Source organism: Chinchilla lanigera, unplaced genomic scaffold, assembly GCF_000276665.1.
Source record: "Chinchilla lanigera isolate Chin_1 unplaced genomic scaffold, ChiLan1.0 scaffold00089, whole genome shotgun sequence".
NCBI classification, from domain to species: domain Eukaryota; kingdom Metazoa; phylum Chordata; class Mammalia; order Rodentia; family Chinchillidae; genus Chinchilla; species Chinchilla lanigera.
This window is the reverse complement of record NW_004955490.1, coordinates 5,512,107-5,523,328: the sequence shown is the minus strand read 5'-3', so window position 1 is coordinate 5,523,328 and position 11,222 is coordinate 5,512,107.

Below are 11,222 nucleotides of genomic sequence, written 5' to 3'. Positions count from 1 at the left end.
AACTGTCTGAACCAACTACAGTCTGCAAATGTTAAATTGAAAATTCTAGAAATAAACATTTTGCAAGTTTTAAATTGCTCGCTATTCTGAGTAGCAAGATAAAATCCCATGCCACCCCGTTCCAGACGTGAATCATCTTTTTGTCAAGTGTATCCATGCCTTAGGCTCCACCCATCCATTTGTCAATTGTAGCTTCCTCAGTTATCAGATTGATTGTCACAGTCTCACAGTGCTTACAGTCAAAGAACCTGTATTTCACTTAGTATGGCAATTTTCTATTTTTTTATTAGTTGTTATTCTTTTACTGTGCCTATTTTATCAATCATCACAGGTATGCATGTATGGAGTGAAACAAAATGTATACATAGGGTTCAGTATTATGTGCAGTTTTAAGCATTCACTGGAGACCTTGGAAAGCAACCCCCTGCAGACAATGGGATATTGTAATTTGACCTTTACTGAGGACAATATTATTCCTAGGGTAACTACACTAACTACTCTATAACATACATGCCTTATGCTCTGGACCAAGAAAGGTCAGACCTTGGAATATGTCCACCTACCTCACTGTCAGCTTCTCTGGCAAACTCTATAACCTGAGAGTATCTGGACTGCCACATGCAGAGTTACACTTCCTAAGTGAAGGGACAACATATGCAACACATAAGAGGTGCCATTGCTTACTCATGGTTAAGAACAATAATGCTTGATGATGATTATAAAACTCTAGGGGTCACCTTGACTAGCTCTGAATCCATTCTACATGATATTAGGCAAACCATTTGATATCAGTAAGCTTTGGTTTCCTCCCCTAAGGAGTTGGATAACAATAGCATCTACTTCCTGGGGTTATTGGGAAAATTCAATTATATAATGCATCAAAGCCTCAGCACAATGCTTGACATAAACCATATTCGATACATAGTAGCTATTATCAGTACAAGATTATCGGGGTCATAATTCCAAAACCACCTTCAAAGCAAAGATTTGGTTTTGTTGGTAAGTCATCTGGGGAGAAATACCGTACAAAGTTATGTGCCTGATCATGATTTGAGTCTCACTACGGGGCAGGAACTTGTGAGTATTGCTTTATCGCAGTATAGAACAGTGCTTGATCAAACTGGTCATTACTAATGACCCAGGCCCCAGACTTCTATAGCAGCAGTCCACAATAGACAACTTAGCACATTGCCTTAAACACAGAAGTGCTCAAGAAAGAAGAAATGGTGTAAATAACTCAGACAGTTCTATGACTTCCCAAGTCAGCATCCATTTGACTTTAGTTTTACAAATCACATCACATAAAGATTAGCTTTGCTTGTGTTGTTTCTGTTTCATCAGCTCTACATCCCTACTCCAACTTGAGAATCCATTGTTCACCCTGTGTGTGCATTTGACACAGACTCTGATAACTTACTACGCACTAGACATGATGCTAGATGCCAGGAACCTCCTGGTTCTTACTCGAGTGGGGAGCCTGGCAGTGTACAAGTCAATAGACAAGATGATTTCAGACAGCGATAAGTGAATACTACGAGAACAATAAAATAGTAGTATTATACGGGATTACTTTAGACCGAGTGCTCAGAGAAAACTTTCCTCAGCCAGAGTTTGAAGATCAGTAATTGTGGAAACAGAAACAGCTTGCTGTCATGGAAGTGCCCAGTTTGTTTTGAAAAGCTGGTGAAGAAAATCTGCCAGAAAATAGAGGACAGTTAAGCAAAGACTGGAGACTGCAGGAGGCGAAGTGAGTAAGGATCGGCAAATTGCCATCCTGCCCAAACCAGGCATAACATTTTAAAATTATTTTTAAAAGTTGTTTCATTGAAAGTCAAGGTCATAAAGTCACTAAGAAATCATCCTGGTGATACCTAAGAGTTTTACGTGTTCACAGACGAACATTATTTATTTTGATACGCTTTAAAATAATCTAATTCCAATTTATGGTTTCATGATATTATTGCTTAAGATGAGGTTAAAATAGGGCTTTTGCTGTTCAATTTTCAGAGACCAACTTGGCAGGCTAAGAATGAATACCAAGACAGGTTCATGGAGATGAGCTTAAAGTGGGTAATGCTGCTACCTCCAGCCCGAGGGAATAAGAGAGAACATGCCCAAACACTTTGCCGGTAATTTGCATTGTCCTTTAGTACGGCAAAATCTTAGCAGTGTTTATAGAGATAGAAACGTTGATTTGGTGCCTACCTTTGAATACCTTCTGCAAAGAAATTATTCAGAGCCTATAAACACCTAAAAGAATGTCAAGACCCCTTGGTGGTTAAAAGAAAGGCCTTCAAAGTTAGTCAGACCTAAATGTAAATTTTAGCTCTTCCATTTAGTTGCTAGTGACACTAAGTAAATAGGCTCAACCTTGCTTTACATTAGTTTTCTCATCTACAGAAATGAGGATTCTGGGATTAAATGAGATTACATACCTGTTACACAGTGTGAGCTCAAAGTGTGTTACAGCTATGAGTATTCAAATTTTCTGGGGCAGTCCTGATTTTAAATATTCTGTTCCATTTTCAGACTATTTGTTCTGATTTTAAATTCCAAAATGTGATCACTGTACATTTCTCTTCAGTGTGTGAATGTGGTTTTGCTTTTTCAAGAATCAAGACATAAAATTGCTTTCACTTCCTGTCCTTGCTTTGAAAATTTCAGGCCTAGTGAGAGTAATTTTATTGACCAAAAGCATGGAATGGCTACTATCAACAAATAGAAAGTAAAAAGTGTTGGCAAAGACGTAGAGAAATTGGAAGACTTGTACCCTGTTGGTGGGAACATAAAATGGTATAGTCACTCAATAGTTGGTTCCCCAAAGTTTCAAAATAGAATTATGATATGGTTCAACAATTCTACTTCTGGATATATATTGAAAATAATTGATATCAGGATGTTTATGTGATATCTGCATTGTCATGTTCCTTGCACTATTATTCACAATAGCTAAAATATGGGAACATATTTTGAATTTTCTCCAACAGATGAATGAAAGTATATATGGTATGAATGAAAGTAAATATGGTATACTGTATATGGTATGTAAGCTATGTTATCCAAACTTTACAAAGAAAGGATTCTTACAAGATGCTACAATATAGATAAAAGAAGGACATTGTGCTAGATAAAATAAACCAGCCACAGAAAACAAATAGTGTATGATTCTGTTTATACAAGGTACTTGAGAATAGTCAAATTCATAAAGATGGAAAGTATAATGGTGGTTCCCAGGGACTTGCTGGCAGGGTTCATAATATGAGGAACTGGGAGTTACTATTGAAATGGTACACAGTGCTCATTTTACAAGCTGGAAAATGTTTTGGAAACGAATGATGTGATAGTTCCACAACATTATGAATGTATTTAATACCTCTGAGCTATACACTTGAAAACATTGAGGGCTGGGGATTTAGCTCAGCGGCACAGCACCTGCCTGGCAAGCACAAGGTCTTGAGTTTGATTCCTGGTACCGGAAAAAAAAAACCCAAAAACCCAAAAAAAAAAAGAAAACATTTATCATCATAAATATTACATTGTGCATATATTAGCATAATAAAATATTTGGGACAAAGGACCTAAGAAGAATGAGGAGAGGAAGAGGAATGATCTTGATTCCAGAAATATTCCAGCAATAGAGTGTTGATTTTTTTCACAAAAGTACATAAAATGAGCAGACAGACTAGAAACTGAGATGGGATAGTTCTTTCACTACATATGACCCTTCATCCCCAGTTAAGTTTGAAGATTCGGCTTTAATTAACACAAAAGTGAAGCTCAGATTGCTGTGACCTGACATGACCCACAATGTCATTTTTCTAGATTATCCAAATTTTGTTATAATTATACATAAGAAACATGCCACATTAAATTGCATTGTGATTGCACAGTTGTCAACATCAGTATTCAACTTGTAGGCTGTAGTTTCCCTTTGACACTCATTATAATCAGGCTTTGCCTATTTACAAAGGACAAAGTGGGGAGACACACCCAATGGGCTTTCTTCTGAATCTATATGCTCACTAAGGGCAGTCAAAATGTATAGATACCAGCCTTTTAATATCAGGCATGTATCCAAACCATACTCTCATTCTTCATCAACTCATGATCATGAATACAATTCTGAAAACTGTTACATTCTTCAGTTCTTCCACAGCCTTTCTGAGAAAGAGAAGAGGGTTAAACAATGGGCCAGGGCCAGCCAGGGATTGCCTGAGGTGCAAATTTAAAATGGTGTTAAAGAAAGTCTCTGGGATAAATCATAAATATGGTACCAACTATTTTGGGTTTCTGCCAGTGCTTCTCAAAGTAATCCGTGAGGTGGAAATTGGCCAGCTCTCTCACTAGGGAGACTTGGACTCTAGAGTAAAAAAATTAAAAGCAAAAACAAGCCAGACCTCACGGGTGCCAACCACACCATTTTTTGTGAGAAGCACAGGCAAATCAAAGGGTGTGCCACTAATGGTGAGATTAGCAAAGTGGGAGTTGCTAAAAGGAAGCAATTTTATACAATAAGCTGACACTGGGAAAAAGAATTCTGTGAGCCACAGTGCTGTTTATCAGGAACAAGAGGTTTCTTTTCCAATCTAAATTTTAAATCTTCTGATACACCTCCCTACAAGTTGCCTGGTTTGAAAAATAGTAAAAGGAAACTGAAGACAAAACAAGAACTACAAAAAAGCAAGAAATGATTTCTTGTGAAGGAAACAAAACAAAAAAAAAAGAAGGGAGCGCATTCTATACGTTTTTAAATATGATTTTATAAGGTATATCTTTATAATTTAACTGATTTTATAATTATGTCCTTGTAAGGTACTGCCACCATGTTTAGTTTTGAGTGACAAAACAAAAGAAATGAGAGTAATAAATTAGTTGATTAAAATGCCAATTCAGAATTTTTCTTATTTGAAAGCAATAAGACAGTGTTTAAGCCAATTAGTCTAAGTGTCAGCCCACCTGAGTTTAAATCCTGGTCCCACCACTTACTAGCTATGTGATGTTGGCTAAGTCACCTAGGCTTTTGGGCCTCACATAATGAACAGACATCATGATGATAATGATGATGATGATTATGCCGCCCTCCCAAGATTAAATGAAATAATGCATGCAAAGTGATTTTAGCACAGTTCCCGACATATGATAAGCACACAATAAATAGTACCTGTTTTAAGTGTATGTGGGGAATTCTCTATTTTGAATGTAAGGAAAAATGCATGCATTTTGATTAACATAAACTCAAACTTTCCCTGCTTTTATTCAATCAATGTTGAGCAGATATTTTAAATAGCTTAAGCTGAGGAGACAGCAGAATATTAATCTACTTTTGGCATCTGTGTGCCTCATCCAGTGTGGTTGAGGAGGGCAGTTGTAACACAATAGAAACAACAGCAGATCTTTAGAGCTGGAAATTCTGGCCTCAACTCCCATCTCTGCCACTTAATAGCTACTAGTGTTACCATGAAAAAAAAGCAACCACATGAGTTCTACAAATTATAATTTTCTTATATGGAAATGGGGATACCTATGTCATAGATCAGTAGGGAGGACTAGATGAAAGATTTTATGTCAAAGCATCTGGCACATATTAGACACTCAGCAAACATTTATTTACTCTGAACTATGAGGATTTTAATAATATATGAGGAAAATAATTCTATGAGGATTTTCATACTGATCTATCACTGAGAATGAGGGCTCAAGTCGCTGAGCCACACTGGTATTGCCTCAAATTAGCTTCTGCCATTTCTTGTGAAAAGGTCAGGATTGCTGTCATATCCGCAAAGCTGTAGGACCTAATTTTGTAGCTCGTAAGGAATTTTTTAAAGTAGAGTGATAAGGTTTGGCTTAGATGCCAGCACAGACCTTCGTAAATATATTCAGTACTGAAGAAATACTGAAATACTCCAAAGATTCTACTATTAACACCAATTTCAAGAATGATGGAGTTGATAGTGACAACTCTAGTACCATTTTTTAGTTTTTTGTTATGTTTTATTTTATTTCAACCCACCTACAAGATTATACTCCATCTTGTTCTCTATTGTTTATTGAATAATTATCTTTGTTGAACCCTTCTGAAATCATTTGACTAGATCATAACCTGTTTTGTGTACATAAAATTAGATTTAATGCAGAAACAAGTCATGTGACCAGCATCAAAGTAATTCCAATTACCAATAGACTTTATAAAATATTTAACACTAATTCACTTCTGTTCTGACAATTAGAGAGCAAATTACCTGTCTCTAGAAGCTCCTACTCAAATATAATAATTTCTACTAGAATGAGCAGTAGTATATAGTCAATTCAAAAAAATAATATAATGACCAGTAGAAAAGGAGGCAGGGGATAGGAGCAGATTATTCAAAGTAGAATTATAGTCATATTGTCAATAAACATATGCAAAGGAATACAGTTTTACTAGTACTTGGAGAAATAATAAACCCTAATAAGATACTATTTTTCACTGGTATGAGATTGCAAAGACATTTTAAAATATGCTATCAGAGAAATTCAAGCAAACTCATGCTCTTAATATACTGCAGGTACAAACATCTTAGCAGGCACTCTCTGTCTCAGTACCTGACATACAGTGCACCATCAGTGTTTTTTCAGTATGCAAAAAATTCTGTCTCTGGTATCGGAATACATTTTTAGGCATTTAGGAAATTCTTTACTACAAAATGTATCCAAAACTTGAAGATCGAATTGATGGATTACTATTTTTGTGAGTACCCACTTTTGAAACACACAGAGAACTTACACAATTCATTATAAGTATTTTGATGACATTTCTTGGTAGCATGCTCTGAATTCATAAAAACTACCACAGAATCCGCATAATGTAGCAGTCTTACTATCATTGGCTCCCAACCTTCTGGGAGTTTGTAACACTCTGCTATTATTAGCTAGCTGTTATGTTACCTCTCCCTTTTCTTCAAAATGCTGTATGGAGTATATTTTTTAAAAAATTAAAGGGTCTCATATTTAATTTTGTTTTAAAAAGTTTTTAAGAAGCTCATCACAATCTTCTGAATAATTATAGCCACCTTAGAGGGTAGCACATTTAGGGCTGAGAATCACTGCACTGCAGCCATCCATAGGATATTTTTCAGTAGCTTGTTCTGTAATGTATTCTACTCACAATGTGAACAGATCTTTCCATCAATAAGGAAAGCATAATTTTGTTAATGATAGGTAAGTACCTTATTATCTATATTTGGCAGGCTTCAACATGCTGCTGTCTCTTGGAGAAAAACAGCTGTTTCCAAATGTGATTAAATCAGGTATTACCACTGACAGAGCTTTTTCATATAAGTATCTTACAATAGTTCTGTGTGCTGTCAGAGCTGGTTATACCAAAAACTCTGTGGGAGTTAAAGCCCTATGCTTTCTAATTGCTAACTGCTTTGATTATAACATCCTGCTCAGATATTATAGTGACCGTTCTCTCTATACATGATTCCATTGATAAGCACATTATCTTCTATTATAACCATACTGCTTCAGTGTCATGACACTTTTGAACTTTGTGAACACTTGCTTAGGATTCTGACACCTCTCTCAGTAGCACATAGACAGTTTGGACCTGTTAAAAACTGACATAGTATATTTTGCTTATTCTGGAAACAATTTTAATTTCTCCTTTGTGAATTTATGTAAATGTAATCATTTTGAATACATGGCTGTCAATTTTGTCATTTTTCAGCTTTTTGCAGCAGTTTCTCATCTAAAAGACTATAGTTTTTACAGCACTTCTCAGTATAAAAGATTATTATAGTAACTTCTTTTTAATAATAGCTTCTCAAAACAAAAATTATCATAGTAACTTGCTTTATCTACCAGATTGAGTTACTTTTGTATTTAGCAAGACCGTGACCCAGGGTTTTTGTTGAATTTAACTGACTTCTACTCAAGTCTTCTTTTTAATTTAGTCTTTCAATACCACAACTCACCAGGTAAACAAAATTTCAAAGCTGTTTTTAAACAAGCTGTTTTAAAAGGCTTGTTTTTCCTCCTGACCTACCTAAACATGTCCCTTTCTGCCTGAGCACTTAGCTTTTCTTTGCTCCGCTACAACCTAAAATTCAACAAAACATTCATGATCCATGCAACCTATGAATTTGTTTTAAACTACACATTTGCATACTATATTGTTGAATACAAGCATGGGAGGTTACAGTGTAATTGGAGAATCATGGTACTATCCTAAGAGCAATAACTGCAAGTTTTTGAAGAACAAACTCCTGCCTCCATCCTATGTATTACTGAAGAGAATAATTATTATAAAGAAAGAGGTAGATCCTTATGTACTCAAATAGAAAGATGGGACACACTACTGGGTTGAATTAGAAAACTATAGAACAATATATATAGGTATAATTTATATAGAAATATATATGTGTGTGTTCTTATGCACAAACTCATACATATGTCTATACAAAGAAAAAGGTCTGAGTGGATTAAACCAGATTGTTTCAATTGTTGCTATCCCCAGGAAGGGAAAAAGTAAAATGAGTGCAGGAATTAGAATTTTACTCTTCACTATGTCATTTTGAAAAAAAATCTGAATGTTTTATTTTATTTTATTTTTTTCTGAATGTTTTAAGTATATATTATCTTTGTAGTTTGGAAACAATATTATTTAATGGAAGCTCCTTATAAAATTTGCTCTTACCATACCCATGCCTGAACTATTAAATGACCAGGAGAATCTCAGTGATAGCACCTTACTCTTAAAGTAAGAATGTATAAGTAAAGCAACAACATTAGTAGTTACCACTTTTTTGAAACTTATTTTGTGCTAGGTTTTTCAGCAGGAATTATGGAACTTAATCTAATAACTCTTTATGATAGGTTCTGTTTCTCAGTTAGAATGAAAAACCCATGCTCAGAGAGATTAATTTTTCAGAGACCATGTAGCTGGTCTCTTAGTCTATTCAGGATGCTATAGTAAGAATTCTATAGAGTGAGTGGCATAAACAACAAACATTTATATCTCAAAGTTCTGGAGACTAAGAAGTCTGAGATTGAAGTCAGCTTGCCAGTACGGTCAGGCTCTGGCATGAGCCTTTTTCCAGGTGTGTCAGAGTCAGTTAGAACTCACTATATATATAGTGTATATATACGTGTGTGTATATATACATATATATAGTATATATAGTGTGTGTGTGTATATATATATATATATATATGTATATATACATATTACATATATACTTTAAAAGGTGGGCTTACTACAGAGTCAGGTGTGGAAGAATGCAAGAGGGCTGTCTGCATGCTGGAGAGTTGAAAGATCCAGTAAGAGATGGAAGACCTGAAGCTCACTGGTTATCTTGGAATCTGTATCAGGAAGACAAAGTGTCTACGTTGGAAGGCTGAAGAGTCTGCGCTGGAAGCCTGGAGATGGCAAAGACTGGAGCTCTCCCAAAGAAGGAAAAGCAAGACTTCCTTTTTACTCAATCAAGTTACAAGCATATTCGCTACTACCACCCACTCCCAGGGTGGGTCCTCCTTCTTTAGTAAGTCCATCATTCAGCCACACCCAGAATTATGCTAAACCAATCAGCTGGGCATTTCTTTTTTTTTTGTTTGTTTGTTTTTTTGGTTTTTCTCCGGTACCGGGAACCGAACTCACGACCTTGCGCTTGCCAGGCAGGCGCTTTTGCTGCTGAGCTAAGTCCCCAGCCCCAGCTGGGCATTTCTTACTCAAGTTGAGAAAACAGTTAACTGTCATAATCCAGGTTTCCTTACATGACAAATACAATTGGATCCCAAAGTCCCCACCTCCAAACACAGCCAAGATTGGAGATTAGTGCCTTCACATAGATTTTTGGAACATATAAATATTCAGTCCATAGCAACTGGTAGAAATGGTTGAATAGGAACTTCATCTTGATTTTATCTGACTTTTGAACCATGTTTTGTTATGGAACATGGCAACCTAATTTGAAGTACATAATTTACTATGGTTGCACAGATTGTTCTAAGTACTTTTATATTGTTCTAAGTACTTTTTATAAATAATAACCACTTATTTCTCACAATAACCTTATGAGTTAGGTATCATGGTCATTATTATTTCATCTACTCTATTTTTTTCAGATAAAAAAAACTGAGACACATAAATTCTATTACTTGGGGAATGTGGTAATTAGTACAACAATGATCTCTACCCAAGTTGTCTTTTGTATATACCAGTGCATCTCTAGGCATGAGGTATGTGTGAATTCTCTGTGCTTCTCTCTCCTCCTATTACCACTCTTTAATCAAAGGCTTTAAGGTAAATATGAGGTATTTTGGGAGAACCCAGACTTAATCAAACTAAATAGGTGTGTATCTCAAACACAGCCTGCTGTCTTATATTTTACAAATCAAACCTCAAGTTGTCAGGAGGTTATATTTCAAACCATTTCCATCTGAATTGAAATGTTCCCAGTTTAAAATCCAGAAGAAGGTATAGCTCTATGCTTTAAGGTATTCTTGCTCTGTTTTGAAAATATGAAACAGGGAAACACTGCAGCAAAACAAAAAATACAGTTGGGCCAAAGGTTTCCATTACTGGTAGAGGTCTTTCATTTGCTGAAAAAGTTTACCTTATTCCTTACCCTGATAAAAAGTATCTGCAAAAGTCCACAACTAGTATCACACTTAATGGTGAAAGACTGAAGCCTCCCTGCTAAGATCAGGAACAAAAGAGCAATGCCCACTCTCTCTACTTCTACTCAGCATTGTACTTGTTCATATATATGAACACGTTCACCAATAATATATAAAACTTATACACTAAAAATAATAAAACATTGAAAGAAATCAAGTAAAATATAAATAAATAAAAAGTTTTTCATGTTCATGGCTCAGGAGGCAATTGTTTTTTTTCTCTTTTTTGTTTCCCAGAAGTCAAACTCAGGACCATGTGCTTGCAGGCAGATGCTTGTGTCGCTGAGTTATATTCCTGGCCTGACAATATTATTAAAATAGCAATACTACCTTAATTGATTTATAGATTCAACACAATTCCCATCCAAATCCCAGCTGGTTTCTTTGTAGAAATTGACCTGGAGATCCTAAAATTCATAAGGAAGTGCAAGGGACCCAGAATAGCCAAAATAATCTTGAAAAAAAAAATATATAGTTGGAGAATACACACCACACGTTACAATTTCAAAACTTACTGCAAAGCACAGCAACCAATGTGTTACTTGACATAATGGTAGACATAC